The 20251-nt window shown below is 44.0% G+C and overlaps 1 long non-coding RNA gene across 1 annotated transcript in view; it reads left to right on the top strand.

Moving 5' to 3' along the window:
- Window positions 1–20251, top strand: part of LOC123606683 — a 55669-nt gene that overhangs the window by 13102 nt on the left and 22316 nt on the right. The gene's annotated exons all lie outside the window — the stretch shown is intronic.

Genomic DNA, 20251 nt, shown 5'->3' with positions numbered 1-20251 from the left:
CAAGGATGTTTGTTCCAAGAATCCTAGCTTCCAAAGCAAACTTGGAAGATAGACATAGTGACTCTCTGGAGCAAAGAGCAGGCAGCTTTGCTTACAGCAGGCTATAAAAGATTCACCTTCCCTTGGGGAGACTATGTGGCTCAGTCTTTTAAGCGTCCAACCCTTAATTTTGGCTCAGGTCAGGATCTCACAGTCATGAAATCAAGCCCCATGTTAGGCTGTGCGCTGGGTGTAGAGCCTACTTAGGATTCTCTCTCTTCCTCTCCCTCTGCCCCTCCCCTGCTCGCATGCTCTCTCTCTCTCACTCTCTCAAAAAAATAAAAAATCATTCAGCTTCCCTAAGCTTAGGGTTTCTCAACTGGGACAGAATCCCCCTGCATATGTAGCATCTGCCTGGGTCACTCCATGTTGCCCCTCTGGTTCTTGGTGAGGCAAGGGGAACTGAGATGAATGTGGAGTTCAAGCTGCTTGCTATGCTGGGAGTTATTAAGTCCTGTGCATCTGACCCAGGAATCTTGTGTATTCTGTCAGCATCCACGAAACTGCTAAAATCCAAGCTAACTTGTTAGCTCACAAGTAGGGTAAATCCTAGAACCTTCATGGCTCTCAACAGCTGTATGTTGGTCCAATAGTGTGGAGGCTGTTGCAGTGACCCAGGTGAGAGATAAATTCCTTAGCTAGGACTATGAAAGTAAGTATGGAGAGGAGGCAATAGACCCCAGAAATACTCAGAAAGTAAAATTGATGGGACTTGTGATGGTTTGGGATTGGAAGAGTTGGCGAAGGAGAGAGGTCATAGATGATTCCAACTTCTAGCTGGAATGTTTGAGTCACTGCTGGAGCTTCTGACTATGAGAGTGTTAGAGAAGGAATCTGGCTTTGGGAATGGAATGAAGAGTTCAGTTTTATACAGGTTGCCAACCTTTGAGGTGCTTGTGGGACCTTTGGGTGCTTTGAGGTGCTGATGGCCAGAAGACACCTTACCGGTGCATGTCCGAAACTCAAGGAGAGATGCCAGAACTGTCCGAGACTTGGGAGGCCCCAGCATAAGACTGGGGTGGTAGCCAGCCTCCAAGATGGCTCCTAATGATCTCTGCCTCCTAGTATTTGTTCTCTTGTGTCATTTGTCCTTCATTGTATCAGAACTGCTCTGTATAAGCAGTAGAACACAGCAGAAGTGATGGGGTGTGACTGCCAAGCTTAGGTCGTAAACGACACTATGGTTTATGCTCTGGTCTCTTTCCCGATCACTTGCCAGAGGGGAAACAGGCTGCCACATAGAGAGGTCCCTGTGAATGAGCGACTATGGAAGCAGATCCTCCAGCCCCAGTTGAAACTTCAGAAAACCACAGCCCTGGCTGACACCTTGACTGCAACCTCCATGAGAGATCTTGAGCCAGAACCACCCAGTTGGGCCAGTCCCAGATTCCTGACTCTGACAAAGCAATTATGTGAGACAATGAACGTTTGCTGTTTGAATTGCTAAATGTGGGGGTAATTTGTCACGCAGCAATAGAGAACTGATACAAGTGGTAACTAAGTTGTGATCTCCTTCATCCCCTTTCACTCTCAGCAGATGATCCCCATCCCTGGATTCATAGAACCAATGATGCCAACAGGCTGTAACTTTCTCCGCACCCCCTCTTCATTACTCTCACCTCTAAACATATCAGCTCTGCCCTACATTTCCCTTCCCTCTAGTCTTGAAGAAGACTCACCTGTCTGCCCTTGCAGCAAAATGAAGGCTTTTCCACTCTACTCTGTATATTAACTTCCCGGGGCTGCCATCACAAAGTACCACAAACTGGGGTGGCTTGCAACAATAGAAACTTATCCTCTATAGTTCTGGAGGCCAGAAGTCTGGAATCAAGATGTTAGTAGGGTCATCCTCTCTCTGAAGCATCCAGGGAAGGATGCGTCCCTGGCCTTCTTCTTGGCTGGAGAGTTGGCCAGAAATCCTTGGCCTGCAGCTCTGCTATCTGCACATGACTGCCTTCTCTCTACACCTGCCTCCTCTCTTCTTCCAGGGACACCAGTCATACTGGACGAAGGGCTCACCTTACCCCAGTATGACTTCATCTTAATTTGTGCCTTATTTATATCTGCAACAGCCGTGCTTCCAAAGAAGGTCACATTCTGAGTGTCCAGGAGGTAAGACTCCGACATCTCTTCTTGGGAGCACAGTTCAACCTATAACACTGTACAAAGGGGACCACAGACCATTCCTAGCTCTCGTCTAACTGGCTCCCCTGTAGCCGCATCTGACACCGCCGACCACACTCCACTCAGAAGCTTCCCCCTCCCCCCCGCCCCGGTCCTTGGCTTTCAGGGCACCGCGCTCTCCATCCCACTGACATGGCCACTCCTCAGTCATCTCTTCTGGTTCCTCCTCTTCCACCTGTCTCTGCCATTGAGTTCTCTGGAGTTCAGTATTTGGCCTTCTTGTCTTCTAAAGCTGTACTCTATGGCTGGATGAACTTATAGCCTCAAAAATGCAGCAGAACCTCTCTATTTAGTCCGGGCAATGATTCTGAGTCCCAGACCCATGTGTCCAAATGCCAGTGAGTTAGAGGAACCTCAGAAGCCACCTGTCCCAAACTGACCACGCTCTTGATTTCCCCCTCTATACTTTTTCCCCTCTTGTAATTCCCTTTCTCTGTGAATTGTTCCCCTGCCACTGGGCCCCCAAGTGAAATGTCTGGGGCTTTTTATTGTTTTCCTGTCCTGTGCCCGAGTCACATGACTCTTACCTCCTATAGAACTCCTGGATCTGGTCCACCTGGGTCTCCTTCGGCCTGGATTGGGCCCCCATCACCTGTCATCAGACCAAGGCCATGCTCTCCTTACTTGTCTCCCACGCCCCGCCCTGCCCTCACTCAGTCTTCCACACTGCTGCCAGAATCTCCTCATAACTGATCTCATCTGACCTTCTTCTCAAACTCCTCAGTAGGGCTTCTTTGCCTTCAGGAAAGGATCCAGAAATTTCCCCATGGCCACAGGGCCTGTCACTAGATTCTGACCCTGTCTGTCCTCTGAGGCCCACCTCACACTAATCTAATCTCTTGTCCCTCCTACCACTTAGCCCAGTCTCTAGCCACACCGGATGACTTCATTCAGACATGCTGAGTTCCTTCATGCCACGGTGGAGGCGGGGGGGGGGGGGGGGGGGGGGGGGGAGGCTCTGCCTTCTCTCTTTGCTTCAAATCTTGGAGAGGCGACCTTGCAAATGCACCTCTCAGACCTCCCACTACAAAATAAAATTGTCTTTGTTTGCAGATGACATAACTGTCTATGTAGGAAATCTCAAAGAATCAATAAAAACAAAAACGAAAACCAAACAAACAAAACCCCTTGAAACTAATAAGCAGCCATAGCTGAGGGGCAGAGCATAATGTGACTGTATAAAAGGTTTATCCCTGGGGCGCCTCGGTGGCTCAGTCAGTTGAGCATCCAACTTCGACTCAGGCCGTGATCTCACGGTTCGTGAGTTCAAGCCCCGCGTCAGGCTCTGTGCTGACAGCATGGAGCCTGGAGCCCACCTCAGATTCTGTGTCTCCCTCTGTCTGTCCCTCTGCTGCTCATGTTCTGTCTCTCGCATTGTCTCAAAAATAAATAAACGTTAAAAAAAATTTTTTTTTTTAAAGTTTATGTCTGAGGCTTCCTTGTTCACTATCAGGCAGTCCTAGTAACTCCTCCTCTGGCCCTTTAACATGCTTGTACAGACCTGTGTTCCAGCACTTTCCACACTGTGAGGTCATGCCTTGCTGACTTGTTAGCACCCTGCCTGGTCTGCCAGGTCCTTGTCTGAAGAGATGTGGCTCAGACCCTTCTTTGTTCCGATCCTCCACGCCTTTCCCAGTGCCTACAAACCCTGAATTGTTGGTTGAGTGTTGGGCTCCTGAAGAAAGAGAGGGCTCCCAAAAGCCACTTGGTAAAAATCTCATTTCACCTACTATTTTCTTTTTCTTCTTCTTCTTCTTCTTTTTTAATGTGTATTTTCTTTTTGAGAGAGACAGTGAAAGACGGAGGCACGAACAGGGGAGCAGCAGAGAGAGAAGAAGACACAGAATCCAAAGCAGGCTCCAGGCTCCGAGCTGTCAGCACAGAGCCCCATGCAAGGCTCGAACCCATGTACTGTGAGATCATGACCTGAGCTGAAGTCAGACACCCAACCGACTGACCCACCCAGGTGCCCCTCACCTACCATTTTCCAACAAAAGCTCTTTTTGCTAAAGGAAAGGGGCAGTGCATATGATAGTCTCAGTGGGGTCCCTTCTCTCTTGAGAAACGTTCTTTTACTTCATTCTTCCGAAACCTCAAAATCTGTGCTAGAACCAACTGTGCTAGGCCAGTACGTTTCCATTTGCTATGTCGAATCATCTTAGAGACGGCCGGCAAACGATTAGAATTCAGCCCCCAATGTCTATATGACAAATAGATGACATCACATCACATCTGGATTCAAACAGCCTCAGTCCTAAGGTCAACAAAGTGGCTTTTGATATGATTTCATGCTGTATGGAAAATTGTTGCCAAGTGCCATAACAGACGAACCGCCAAATGGCCTCAAGAAGAGGAATGTGCCAGCAATAATGAGTCTGTGTTGATGTGGAAGGAGCGTCATGAGGGGAGCTGGAGAGGGGCAGCCATAGGGCCCGTGGGAGCAGGTGGTACGAGGAGAGTGAAAGTGGAAGTGTGCTGTGTGCAAATTCATTCACTGGCCCTGTCCTGCCTGGGGCTCTGAGTCGGCAAGCAGCAAGCATATCTGCTATACTCACCACCAGGGGATTTACCTTTTGCAATTCAAGGTGGTAGAGGGGGAAGAGAAGGCCTGTGTGGGGATCACCCTTGTGAGGGGGAAGCTACTTTTTGGCTATCTCCCAATTTCCTCTCCGTGGTATTTCAGGCCAAAAGTAAGACAAGTCTGTCTCCTCCTTCCTCCTAAATCACTCACTTTTGTCCTTTTTACTTAGAATCGCTTTTTTTTTCCCTTAAACTACCTCTTTGCAGTACTTATTAAGCATAGAGGAAAATGAGCTTCTCACCAAATGAATGGATACTTTTTTAGAGCAATAACCTGAAACACAGTATTGTATGACAAACACATTGCCCCACATCGTGTCTACCTGAGGTGAACTCTGAGTGCTGGGTAGTGTGTGCCGGGGCAGGGGAGGGAGGGTGGTCTTATTCTCTCTGGGAACCGCATCACCAATGGCACATAAGCAAGTGTTTCATGAATTTTTGGATGAATAAATTGTATTCCCTTTACTTTACCTGCAACAAACTTAAAAATTAAGACTCGTTTTTAGAGTGCCTGGCTGGCTCAGTCAGTGGAGCATGTGACTCTTGATCAGGGTCGTGATCAAGGGTCGTGAATTTGAGCCCCATGTTGGACCTAGAGCTTATTTAAAAAAAATAAAGACTCACTTTTCATTGGCCGACTGGATTATATCGGAGACACTTTCCCACCCCAGAAGTTTATGAACACCCAGCAATGAAAATTAAGTTTATTTCAAAACACAAAGACTGCAAACCTGCTGAGCAAAATAAGACTCTTCTCCCCACCCAAATGTAAATTTTCATCTTACTCAATCCTTATTGTCTGACAGGGATGGTTTTTCCATTCCCGTTGGTTGTCTGTAGCACACTGCTTGCCCCTTGGTGTATCTTTGTGTATCTTTGAGAGTTAACTAAACCCTTTATTGGTAGGTTTAGACACATATCTTGTTCTAGACCTTGCGAGAAGATTTGGCCCAACTTAAAAACTGATTGTCATGAAATAAATGAGTTTTTGGACAGCTTCTTCTCTCTTAAAATCCTAATCCACCACTTTAAAATGTGAAAGGACCTCACATCAAGAAGTCATGGGAGCTCCTTAGAGCCCAATTTAAACTTTCTGTTAGCGTCAATTAGGAGGGGTTGTTAATGCGTCTCTACAACACTGATTTATTTAGAGAATATCATATGTTTGAGAGCTGCCTTGGCAAGGAACTCTGCTAAACACAGAGATACACGCTCCATGCCCACTGGGCTCACATAAAAGGGAAAAAATACGCAATAGGGGTTTACCTCAGTGGGGTGAGGCTTGATGTTTTCCAGATGGTGACACCACAAGTGAGTTCAATAGAAATATCTTTAGAAAAAGATGCTCGAATATTAAATAAGCAATGAATATACATCAAGCCCTGATCTGCTGCGTCTCTTGACATCTGGGCTGGGAGTGCCTCTTGTCCCCAGCTGCAGATGGGGTGGTCTCCTCTGGCAGTGGGAGGCCCCATTAGATTTCCCATTAGGAAGATTATTCTGGCAGGGTAAATTCTAGAACTGGAACACTGTCCACAAATAGATTCAGGACTTTTCTTGGGGTGAGGAAGGGGGAAAGAGAAGAAAGCTGCAAAGGAGAGACGTTTCTTGGTTGCACGAGTGAAACCGTATGCCTCGTGTGTGAAAGATCAGGCACTTCCTTCTAAATTTAGAGTAAGGTCAGTAAATCCAACAGTCAGGAAACATTAAATGGAGTTGGTCAAAATGGTGCTTATGAAATAGCTCGGAAACACGCTGACCAAGACTCTAGAGAGTCCTTGATAGGATAGGAGGTAACTGATGAGGAACACAAGTGACCTCTTTGGAGGCAGGGACAGGCAAGACGTCTGCCTTACCTTAGGCAGTTTATAAGTCTACGTCCAGGGAAATCGAGGCGATGACCAGAGCCTCACCGTATTACCTGCTCTGCCACTCCGTGTGTGTGTGTGTGTGTGTGTGTGTGTGCGCGCGCGCGTGCGCGTGTACTGTGCCCTGGCAGATGGCGGTCAGGAGGCCCCGGAAGAGGAGGTGGAGGTGGGGAGGTCCTTGGCCTCCAGCACTGCTGCCCTGGGGCCTGCATGATCCCCTTCCACCCTTACTAAGAAGGCATGAGGCCTCTTCCAGTTTGGGCCAAAGTGTATAGAACGTTCCAGATAAATGAGTACTGCCAAAATATTGGGTTTTGGTATCAGGCACTATCAGTGGACGGTTTTAGAGATGTGTGCTAGTGAGTGCAACCAACTACTCCAGCCCTGTTCCCCTCAGAAGCAGTGCCAATAAAGTTTTAAGCCTCATCCACGTGAGACAGAGCCAGAAATCTTTCAGTCTTCATACCGTCACTGATGAAGTGACATTTTAAATTTGTTTTTAATTCTTTTTCTATTTTTAAGTTTGTTTGTTTATTTATTTATTTAGAGAGAGCTGGTGGGGGTAGAGAGAGAGGGAGAGAGAGAGAGAATCCCAGAGCCTAAGGTGGGTCTCGAACTCACCAACCGCGAGTTCATGACCTGAGCCAAAATCAAGAGGTAGAGGCTTAACTGACTGAGCCACCCAGGCACTCGGATATTTTTTTTTTTTTTCTTGAGAGACAGAGAGAGCATGCGAGTGAGCAGGGGGAGGGGCAGAAAGAGAGAGAGAGAATCCCAAGCAGTCTCCCTGCTGACAGTGTGGAGAGCCCCATGTGGGACTCGATCTCACAAACCATGAGGTCCTGACCTGAGCCGAGATCAAGAGTCTGACCTTAACCGACAGGAAGTACTCACTCTGATGAATTGACATTTAAAGACCTATTGAAATGTCTTTGATATCCTGATGTCTGCCAGTATTTCCCAAACTTGCCTTAAAACGAAAATTACCTGGGGGCACGTGGGTGGCTCAGTTGGTTGAGCATCTGACTCTTGATTTTGGCCCAGGTCCTGACTTCAGGGTGGTGGAATGGAGCCCTTCATCTAGCTGCATGCTGAGCATGGAGACTCTCTCCCTCTCTCTCTTTCTCTCTCTCTCTCTCTCCCACTGCCTCTCCCCCCCTGCTCGCTCGCTCTCTCTTTCTTAAAAAGAAAAAGATGAAATTTACCTGGACTGCTCCTTAAACCACAAATTGCTGGGCTCCAACCCTAATGTAGTGAGATGGAATTTTCTGGAAAAGAGACATGATCATCTACATATTTTACAAATGCTCCAGGTGACACTTAGCATCAGGGTTCTCATCCCTGAGGGGTTTTGAATAATGCCTGTGCCCAAATTCTGTGCTTCAGTGGTCCAGCGGTCCACATGTGGGACAGGGCCCAGCAATCGGTGTGTTTTCCTTGGGTGATTCTGATAAGCAGTCAAGGATTACTCTGAGGCACAGTGTTTGACTTAGCTCCAATTTACAAGCCGTGGAGTCAGATTACCTGTGTTTGACTCTGGTCCATGTGGTAGCTTGCTCCCGTGCAGCTCCAGACGATTCATGCAACTTCCCCAGGCTTCGGTCTCCTCAACTCTAACGTAGGAGCCACAATATGACTTATTTCCTGTGGTTTATTTTGAAGATTAAAGAGATAATTGTGTACAATACCGGGCACATTGCAAGCACTCAGTAGATTTTAGCTTGATGAGTTTTACACGTGCCTCTGTGTTAAGAACTGGCGACCCAGGGATGGATAAGAGGTGACCCCTCTGCCCTCAGGGAGTTTGCCATCTCTGGGAAGAGGCAGGCATATGCCATAGGAGCAATATGAACAAAGTATGTTGAGCTCAGAGGGGCTGGTCAGTTTCACTGGCTGAAGAAAGCAGCATCAGGAACATGCACGGGAGGTGACATTTGAAGAATGAGGACTATCTAGCTTGACTGAGAAGGTGACAGGCAGGCAATCCCAGTGAGAGAGCAAAATATGAGAGCAGAGAGGGTGCATGGTGTCTCTGGAGATGGGGCTTCAGAGTGGCTGGGCTTAGTGTTCAGGAGATGAGCCTAAGAGGCAGATTAGAATCCAGTTACGATGTCCCATAAAGGCTGTGTGGAGAGCTTTGTTCTTTGTCAACAGGACCAATCACCAGAGGATTTTGGTTTCATCAGTGATATAACTGATCTCTCTTTTAGAACCATAATCCTCACAGAAGCATGCAAGATGGGAATGCAGAATAGGGGATATGGGAGGCAGGTGAAGTCTGAAGTGGAAATGTCATTAATTCATTCAACAATTCATTGGAGTGCCTGCTTCTGCCAGATACTAGATGCTGATCTACAGCAGTGAATAGGCCAGGGTCACTGCCCTCACCATTAGCGCGTGGTTACAATAGTCCAGATGTGTCATGGGGAGGTCTGCTGGGGACAATATTTTTTCCTTGGGGGAAAAGTAATCCAGATGAGACTAACACATCAGAAGAAGAGGGAGACTGTTTAGCATCACATGGCACCAAGGGGACATGCATGGGAGACCACAGATCAGTGGTTCCCATTCTAAGGCTCCCAATGATAAGGAAGGTCTGTGAACTATTTTCAGTTGTTTGAAAAGCTGAATATAAATACTCACTAGGTTGATTCGTATTAAGAATGCAGATGCTAACTATGCTGGCTACATGTGGCTGTGTAACAGACTAGCCCCAAACTTGAGCAATAACTGCCGACCTAAACAAACAACCATGTTATTGTATCTCACATCATGTGGAATTTAAGCTGGGCTTGGCAGGGCAATTCTTCTACCGCAGGTGGCATTAACTGAGGTCATGAGGCGGTGTTGAGCTGGGCGTCAGTCTAGTCTAGAGGCTCCAAGATGGCTTCATTCACATACCTGGCACCTTGATAAGGACAGTAGAGGGTGGGCCCTGCTGGGCCCCTAATTAGACTTCTTCCGTGGCAGCTGATAGTTCCAAAAGGCCTCCAGGAGAAAACGGCTGGTTTTCTTCAAGGTTCAGCTGAGAACTTGCATTGCATCACTGTGCTACATTCTGTTGGTCCACGTGTCATAGAACGGTCCAGATACAAAAGGAGGGGAAATGAGAAGATTATCAAAGAACGTGCAGCCATTTTTAATCCAACCCATCGGTTAAAACTGGTTGTCTCTTTGCCTTTAAAAGCTGGGATTGGGGCGCCTGGGTGGTTCAGTCTGTTAAGCGTCTGTCTGACTTCGGCTCAGGTCATGATCTCGTGGTTCGTGGGTTCGAGCTCCGCATCAGGCTCTGTGCTGACAGCGTGGAGCCTGAGCCTGCTTGGGATTCTGTGTCTGCCTCTCTCTCTCTGCCCCTCCCCTGCTCATGCTCTCTCTCTCTCTCTCTCTCTCAAAAGTAAACTTAAAAAAGTCATAAAAGCTGGGAATATACTGTCCTAAATTTTAATTGAAGCTAGATACCCTAAGTTATATAAGCATAAGACAGTATCAGCAGTAATGTCTGATTGATTCAGATGGACAAAAATTTATCAAAACGTGAGGTCCTTGGAAATATAATTCCCCACCATGGCATACCAGCCCCTGCCTATCTCCCCACGACTTGTGCTACTTGTCTCTCACTGTGGCCCAACAAACATACCTTCTTTTAGTTCCTTGATCTCTCCAAGCTTTGTCCCACATTGGGGCCTTTGTGCATGCCTTCTTTTCTTGACCAGCCCATCTAGGTAGTCTCCTCATACAATCCTATGATCTCAGGTCATTCTCTAAGACTGCCCTGTGTATGCGCCTCTTAGTGTTTATCACACCTGCTCCTTCCCACCCGCTCCCCCGCCCAGGAAATAATTCCACACAGGTAAGAGATTTGCCATTCAGCTCCTGGCTGTATCCCCAGAACCTGGCACAGGGCCTCGCCAGAGCAGGCAGTCAATAAATATTTCTTGAATAAATGATCCTCTGTCTCAAGCATCCCTATAAGGTTCTGCCATCACCTGTCAGGAGCAGAGGAGGAGACTGCCGTGTTGGAATCATGTCACTCATGGTTTAGCAGTGACCATGCTGAGGGTGCTGAGCCCTGATCATTGGCCCCCAGAGGTTGGAAGTGAAAAAGACTAATGGGAAACGCTATCGGAAATGTCAGACTGGAAGTTGGGCACTTATAAGCCATAACACATGGCAAAGCTCCTCATATATCCATTTCCTATGTCCTGCCTACCTCCCGTCATGATCCCTGTGTTGTCCCCTGGACTTTTGAAGCCTGGGTGATTTGGTGTGATGCTGAAGGGGTGGGAACTGTTTTGTAGCCTGGACTTGACGTTTGGAATATGGAGTTACCTTCACCTGAATCAGTTGGGCTGTGAGAGGAACCTACCTAAAGAGCTTAAAAAAATGAACAAGCAATCTCACAGGCATTCAGAACTAGCAAAACCAATGTCATCTGGCATTGGGGTCTGAACCAGGAAATAAAATACTGGGGCTCCTCCTTCCTCTCATCCCTTGTCTGCTGTCCCACTTCTCTGCACAGGGCAACTTCTGTTTCCTGTGGTTGACCACCTCATGACTTCAACTGGCATATGGACTGACTCCAACTCTGACTCCATATGACCTTTGGTCCATCACCATCCATCAACAGGCTGACTCAGTCTCTGCCTCCCAATGCAAATGCTCTTGGGAGGAGATTGGCTCAGCTGGTTTATAAATTGACTCCCCATTGGGTCAGGTGTCTGTCCTGGGTCCAATCATCTGAGGCCAGACCTCTGAGAAAAAGAGGCAGCTGGGGCTAGGAGTGCAGGCAAGGGGTGCGGGGGTGGGGAGAGGCAATGGACCAAATAAAACAAAGTTTTCTTGAATGTAACTCTTGTACTGCCTCACCTCCAGTTGTACAGTTAAAAACAGCCTCAATGATGTGAGAAGAAAGTAAAAATAGCATTACCATCATTTGAGAACAGTTCCCAAATATCACCCAGATTTAATAAATCCAATGAGGTCTTAGCTTAAAATAGTAACTGAAATTTATGATTCAACTGCCTCTAATGCAAGCAAGTCCCATTTGAACCTTCTAAAACGTCTTTAAGACTATTTATCCTAAAATATCTTTAAACTCCCTGAATCACTCAAATGGAAACAGGCCAAGTAACATTTCATTTGCCTTAAATATTACATTAACTCTAAGTGATTTTTATGTTTGAATTTTAAAATGAAATATATTGCATTTTTACATGTATTTGTTCAGTATGCGTAGATAGATCATGCGGTTTTGTAGAGTTAACTAAAACCCTAACGATTGAGTCTGGCGATGAGTTTGTATGAATCTGTTTCTTTTTTTTTTTTTTTTTTTAATTTTTTTTCAACGTTTATTTATTTTTGGGACAGAGAGAGACAGAGCATGAACGGGGGAGGGGCAGAGAGAGAGGGAGACACAGAATCAGAAACAGGCTCCAGGCTCTGAGCCGTCAGCCCAGAGCCCGACGCGGGGCTCGAACTCACGGACCGCGAGATCGTGACCTGGCCGAAGTCGGACGCTTAACCGACTGCACCACCCAGGCGCCCCTGAATCTGTTTCTTAAAAACCACCTTCAAAAAGAATGAAGTTATACATTGAGTTAAACCAGAAAGATGCCACAGTCACAGAATCCAGCGGAGATACAAAGCTGAAGGGTGTCCTAGTTTCTGCCTCCTTAATGATACATCCACAGGAAAAATAAAGAAAGTTATTAAGAAGGAGGACTTTGGTCTGGAAGACGACATAGGAAAATGTCAGCGTACTTTACCTGACTCGAAATGAAACCTCCAGAGTCTATAGTGGGGTGCCTGTCTCAGCTCTCGCACACTTCCTGGGGCATGAACTGTGACAGAATGCCCTGAACGGCAAATGGCAGCACACTCTCACCACTAATCTACTCCTGGGAAACTCACCATCAATCACCATTCCACAGCCTTGACATGGGTCTGATGAGTAAACCAATACTCAGGAGAGGAGGCAGTAACCAAAACAGGATAGCGTGGCTGGTGGAAACACACTTTGGAGTTACACAGGAAGTGTAAATCTCAGTTTTGCCGCTTGCTGGTTGTATTTCTGGAAAACACCTTGTACATAGGAGGTACTCACCAAGTGGTAGTCATTACTACTATGAAAAGGCAAACACAGAGGTAGTTCCAGCAGGGTCCCAGTGTTGTTTATATTAAAACCCTTCGGATAATGGTTTCTGTCAGGTTGTCAGGTGGCTGAATGCCTGTGCCAAACTTCTTTCATCCCAACCCATGTCTTACAAGCACAGAACCACCACCCCCGCCCCCGCCGCCTCTGAGTCGTCTTCACTGCCACCCTTGATCCCCTTTATCCAAATACTTTCCCACCCGCCCATCCACCATCTTGTGAAACTCAGCCCAAGCCACATAACCAATGGTCTGCTGGTACCTAGCTCTCCAAAAAGAACCCCAATTAAAGAGTTCTGCTGATTTCCATGGTGTACTCTCATCTGGGCTGATTTCAAGCTACTGAAGATTTAACAACTGGCTAATACAATTCTTGAATATTCTCTTTAACTGTGAACTGTGCATAATGACTTCCTTTCAAAGAGGAAAGGATGGAAAGAGAGGAGAAAGAGTAACTCTACAGTGGGGAAATCTGACAAACGCTGTCTCAGCGAGGTGGTCAAGGTGAACACCAACAATGGTAACCCATTTTGATTGTATATACCTTTGATGTGATGTGGTGAAAATGGCACTTTAACTCCGTGGCCTTCTTCCAAAAAATGTAAAACCCCACATTAATCATGAGAAGAATATCATATGAATCTCAGCTGAGGGACATTCTACACAATAGCTGATCAGAACTCTTCAAAATTGTCAAGGTCATCAAAACCAAGTAAACTGTCACAATCGAGAGATGCCTAAAGAGAAATGACAAAAGGTAATGTGGTATCACCTGGAATAGAAAAAGGACGTTAAGTAAAGACTAAGGAAATCTGAATATAGACTTTAGTTGTTAATAATGTATCAATATTGGTTCATTCATTTTAACAAACGTATCCTGTTATGTGAGGCCTCGGGGCGGGGACAACTGGGTGCAAAGTAGATGGGAACTCTGCGTTATCTTTGCCTTTTTTTTTTTTTTTTTCCAACGTTTATTTATTTTTGGGACAGAGAGAGACAAAGCATGAACGGGGGAGGGGCAGAGAGAGAGGGAGACACAGAATCGGAAACAGGCTCCAGGCTCTGAGCCATCAGCCCAGAGCCTGACGCGGGGCTCGAACTCACGGACCGCGAGATCGTGACCTGGCTGAAGTCAGACGCTTAACCGACTGCGCCACCCAGGCGCCCCTATCTTTGCCTTTTTTTAAAAATCTAAAAGTTTTCTAAAATAAAAAGTTGATTTTAAAAATATTCCTAAATATCTTAACAGTTGGGTCTCAGAGCTTAGAACTCCACTAGATCCCCTGACTTCAACTGAGCCTTGCATCTAGCCAGGGCGTGAGACCCTGGAGAGCAGAGCACAAACTTTACTCAGCTGTGTGGCCCTAGGGCTCCTTACAGTCGAGGGCACAGAGTAAGTGCCCTAACTGTTGAGTCCCTTCTCTAAACTGAAAGGCACCTGGGAGTATCTAACCAAGAACGTTCAACTTCACTCTCCTTTTTCCTCTTCCATCTGGTTTCTTCTGACCAAGTATTTGGTGTGTAGTAACATAGGAGCTAATAACATGGTTTCTAACTACCATGTCCTGTGAAAGCCCAGCTCTCTGGCTTCCTAGCTGTGTGGTCTTGAGCCAGTTATGTAATCTGTGAGCCTCAGTCTCTTTGTGCCTACAACCGGAGCGGTAATATCTTCATCGTAGGTTTTTACGATGACTGACCGAATGAATCCATGTAAAGTGCTTAGAATAGTATTGGCTGCTCTTATTCCATTGCCGCCCTCCACTCCCTTACCTGAGCTGAAAAGGTTTTGCCCAAGTGAATAACCTGCTTTGGGCTCTTGCCTCAGCTTCGTTCGACTTTGCTCAAGCTAACTCTTGTGTTGCTAACACTGGTATCCTGACTTGTCCCCCCGTTCAATCAATATATAGGCTCTGGGCATTCTCTTTTAGACATCTTTGAACCTGCAGACTGCCAACTTCCCTTCTATTTTAATATTTTTAATTTTTTTAAACATTTATTTATTTTTGAGAGACAGAGAGAGGCAGAGCATGAGCGGGGAGGGGGAGGGAGAGAGAGATACAGAATCCAAACAAGCTTCAGGCTCTGAGCTGTTTGTTAGCACAGAGCCCGACACGGGGCTCGAACTCACAAACTGCAAGACCATGACCTGAGCTGAAGTTGGAAGCTCAATCGACTGAGCCACCCAGGCACCCCAACTTCCCTTCTGTTTTAGTTTGAAATCACTATGAGGGATTAATTGATGAGAACTGTCACACAAACCTGTCTCTGTTTACTCACGAACTCTAGTATTTAGATTCTAAAGGAAGTGTGACTTTTTCTTGCTGTCTCTCTTTTTAACCACCTTGGAGGACTGGCGGAATGAAGAACCTCACAGAAGACAGTAATCCCAAAGAAACAACTTTAAGAACTGCGATGAACCAGAAATTCAATATATTTAGGGCTCCCTTGTGAAAACACAAAAACAAAAATAAAAATGCCTCCCACTGCTTCAACATCTCTATTCCTCTGATGCCCCCCACCATTCTCTTTAAAAACAAATGGAAAAAGCCAAGTGTTGATGACAGTCGCTGGGGGGTTCGAATATGTCCCAGTAAAGGAGAGGAATGCTCTTTCACAAAAGATGAGCTCCGTCTTGACTGACAAGTCCTTGAAAACAAAAACCACAAGTCAACTCTGGTGTGTGTGTGTGTGTGTATGTGTGTGTACACACAGATAGGTGGGAGGAGGGCTCCCCAAGAGTCTGGATTTGATTTGCAGGACTATAAATTATCTTAAATGTTTTAAGAAAAATTTGAGGATTTGGTGGATATTTGAGAATTAAAAGTTTTATTTGAGAGACATTTAAGTATTAAGAGTTGTTTTTTTGTGAAACATTTAGGGCAGACTCTGTCCCTACCTACTTTCATGAGTCTTCTTTGCTTCTAGGAAAGTTTGAAGTTCTTTAAAGGAGAAATTTGCTCCTGAGATTCAGGAGTGGTGACGAGTATGGTCTTAACTGTAAAGAAAAGAAAAAGACAAATGAAAAATCTCAAATGCTGCTTGAAATTCTTGCTCTAGATGACCACTGTCTTCCACTCTGAAGTTTGAAGATTCTGTATGTTGTATACATATTTTAAAACATCATACTAACTCTTGGACTATGTGGGACAGTGTTTCTTTTCAAAATTGTTTTAATTTAATAAATGTGATTGGTATCTCATTTTAGTCTTAACTTCTTTGCTTACAAAGGGGCTATACATCTTTGTGTGTGTGTGTTTCCTGTCCTACAAATTGTTTGTTCCCGTTGTTTTTCATATATGTATTTTGGAGTTTTATGGAGTTTTTTCTTAGCAACTCATAATTCCCCCTTTTTTATTATGGAATATTTCAGACATAAGAAAAAATTACATATATTTAGAGCTCCTTTATAAACTTCCCAGATCCTACTTCCCACCCCCTCTGCCAGAGATAACCACTTACACTTGCTGTATATCTTTCCTTTCCACACTTTAATATTTTTAGTCTTTGGTTATCACACACACAGAGACACACACACACACACAGACACACACACACACACAAAGTGTTGATATTGTAAGTTTTTATATTTTATCTGAGTGATAATATACTAAACTTAGCATTCTGAAAATGGCTCCTTTTAAGCTCGATGTTGTATTGCTAGGTTTATCCATTTTGATTAACTATGAGATCCAGTTCGTTCATTTAAATGGCCAAATTTAATTTCAAATTTTGGTATGAATGTAGCAAACTGTGTTTTCCATCTGAGGAACTCTTTATATGATTATATATATTAACCCTATTGCTGGTTGGGGTGGGTAGGTGTGTGTGCCCCCCACAAATGTGTTTCTCCGTGTTTGCTTATTTAAATATTTTTATTTACACAGAGGTATAAAGTGTTTATGGAGTTAAATCTGCTGATTTGTTTTGTCTCTAATTTCTTCTGTTGCTTCAAAGCATACAATGTGTTCACTCTTTCAAAGACCTAAGAAGTATTCGTATTTTCTTGTACTTTTTCTGTGATTTTTTTTCTTTTTTCAGTTAATTTTTTGGTTACACTTCAAACTAGGGGGAGAGGTTTGGTACATAAAATACATGTACATAAATTCCCCTCTAATATAGTCATCTATTGTCCCCACAAGGCTTATTAAATGTTACAGATCTTTGGTTATAACTTTTTTATATCACATATTACATTTTTATGTATGATAAGATATATTTGGAGGCATTCTATTCGGCTTAACTGATACCTGTGTTTAGTGTTACTTCAGTATCTGGGTCTTATTTTATTATCGTTTTAAAATATATTTTCAGAGCTGACAGCCCCATTGCTTCTGTTCCTCAAAATATTTTTGATATTCCTACCCAGTTATATTTCTTATCAATTTTATTAAAATTTCATAGAGTTTCCAGGAAAATTGTGTTGGATTTTTTTCCTCTCCATAATTGGGTTAAAACTAACCATTAATTTGGGGGGATTGACATTTCCTCTGTTTTACTCTTCACTCCAAGGCAGTTTCCAGTTAATTCCTTTGTCTTTTCTTTTTAGACGGTCTACCAAAACTGACACTTTGACTGATGAAATATTTATTCGTCCTATTTTTAATCATCTTGTATTATCCAAAATTTCCAAAATGATATTAATGTTATTGAGGACAACTTTGTTCTGAATTTTCGTGTAAACATGTCAGATGCATTTTTGCATAAGTTGGAATACTGGCCTAAGAATGTATCCTTCTCTTCTGTTGTCCTCCAATACTTTTATGTGAACCTGTCTTAAAAATCATCATGTTTTCTCTTAGTGACTCTTATTAACATACATTTATATAACTATATCCAATATATTTCTCTAACTTGTAACGTCCTTGAATTTTTGAATAAACACATTTTATGCATTATTTTTGTATTCAACATATAATGCTCAATTCTTTTCCCCAGATTTTTGCATTTTCAAAATATCTATAGTTTTTGGTTTGTGTATATGTATTGGGTTTGGTATCAGAATTGTGTTTGCTTCATCAAATAATCTGGGTAGCGTTGCATGCATGTGGTGGGACATCAGTCAGTGTGATGGTGTGGCTTCTGCCAGAGTGACCTATCTTATTGGTGAGTTTGGGGTAGAGCAGGACCCTGCCTCCTGCCCTCCTCTTGGGAGCCAGCCTGCCCACAGAGAACATGCTTTCTGATCTATAAGTCTTGAATACACATTTTATGGGGCAAGTTCCATGTGGGGAGCACTTGGTAATCCAGTGCTGCCTGTGGCAAAGGATGTGGATCATTCTAACTCCAAGGTTTAGTTCTGAAAGATCTAAGCCATCTCCTTCAATACAGCATTTATTAGCAATAGTGCTGTCATTTTTATTTCCATGTGTTTAGTTTCCTTGCCTATCTCTCAGTTTTGACTTTTGGTGTGAAAGGAGTATTATAGATTGGGCCTGTTCAAACCCCAATAGCCCATCATACATTTAAAAGAAATTCTTCTCTTTTTTTATTTAGACAGAGAGAGAGAGAGAGTGCACAAGTGTGCATGCAGGCAGGGGAGGGGCAAAGAGAGAGAGGGAATCTCAGGCAGGCCCTATACCAGTGTAGAACTCGAAGAAAGGATTGATCTCATGACCATGAGATCATGACCTGAGCCAAAGTTAAGAGTTGGAAACTTACCCAACTGAGCCACCCAGGCACCCCTAAAAGAAATTCTAAAATGAGAATAAAATGGTTGGAGGAAAAATAATATCAAAAGATAATGGATAGTGATGGTTGCACACTTCTGTGAATATACTAAAACCATTGAAATATATATTTTAAATGTGTGAATTTTACAGTATGCAAATTATATCTCAATGAAGATGGTTTTAAAAATGGTTTTTAAAAATATAATGGCTGAAAATATTTCACAAGTAATAGAAGTCACTAATTATTTCAGAAATTACAGTATAAATCAACATGAAGGCATCCCCAGGCAAATCATAATGAAAGAGAGAAACCGTTAAGACATAGAAAAGATCTTAAAAGCTACCAGAAAAAGAACAATGGATAATCTAAAAAAAAAAAAAAAAAAAGTATGGCAATTAATGTACTTCTCAACACAAGCCAGAAGACAGTAGAATAATACTGGCAAAGTGCCGACAACTAGAATTCTATACCCAGCTAAACTGTTGGGTCAAAAATCAAGGTGAAAAAACAACTTCTTATCCCCTCTTATCTTTCTCATTCACTGCAGCACTCTGAATTCAGTAAACCCTTTGACCTAGCAGGACCTCCGTTGTATTCATTCTGGCACCTTTTCCCCTACCTCTCATACTCTCATATTCTCCTCTCTTTCCACCTTACCCACCTGAAATTCCTCCATGTCATCATCTCTTTCTCCTTAGTCCTACTCAGGTGGCAAAACCATGATCCTAGTTAAATCCAACTTTCCACCTACTCTGAGCCTACAGAAGGGAGACACAACCAATCTGACTGGCCCGTTTTAAATTTAGGACCACCAACCCCAAATGAACCCTTGATGCTCCCTTGAAGATACTATATTTCTCAACTCATGTATCTCATATTATCATATTTGACTATTGTATATCTTTTCCTTTGTTCTCAAATTCCCAACACCTCTTCCCACACCCTCACTCACTGAAAACTTTGCTTTCCACTTCGCTGAGAAAATTGAAGCAATCAGAGGAGAATTTCCAAACTCCCAACCCTACTTTTGCCCTTCTCACAACCTATGAGTCCATGTATTCTTTCTTATCTGTTACTATTCATGACCCAGCCCTGCTTCCATCCATAGTCAATATCTCAACTTCAGAACTAGGTATTATTTCTTCTTGCTTACCTAAGGCTAGTAAAAGACATCTCTCCAGCAACTCTCTCTCTCTCTCCCTCTCTCTCACTACTGGATCATTTCCATTATCACATAAACATGTGGTTATTTCTTCCATCTTGAAAGAAACTTTCTTTTGACCTCACTTCCCCCACCAGCTCCCGTTAGTTACTCTGCTTGTCTTTATGGCAAAATTCTTTGAAAGCATTGTCTACATTCACTTCAGTTCCTTTCCATCCATTCTCTTCGTTTCCCACCCCCCATGATTATTTCCATTCAACTCTCTCTCTCTCTTTCTCTCTTTTTAAATATAATTTATTGTCAAATTGGCTAACATACAGTGTGTAAAATGTGCTCTTGGTTTTTTGGGGTAGATTCCCATGGTTCATCGCAACACCCGGTGCTCATCCCAACAAATGCCCTCCTCAATGCCCATCACCCATTTTCTCCTCTCCCCTACCTCCCCCCAGCCACCCTCAGTCTGTTCTCTGTATTTAAGAGTCGCTTATGGTTTGTAACTATTTTTTTCCCTTTCTTTTTATAACTATTTTTTTCCCTTTCCCTTCCCCCATGGCCTTCTGTTAAGTTTCTCAAGATCCACATATGAGTGAAAACATGT

This window comes from Leopardus geoffroyi, chromosome A1 (assembly GCF_018350155.1).
Source record: "Leopardus geoffroyi isolate Oge1 chromosome A1, O.geoffroyi_Oge1_pat1.0, whole genome shotgun sequence".
Classification (NCBI taxonomy): Eukaryota; Metazoa; Chordata; class Mammalia; order Carnivora; family Felidae; genus Leopardus; species Leopardus geoffroyi.
Note: the sequence above shows the minus strand (reverse complement) of the source record. Positions and strands in the feature narration are given on the sequence as shown.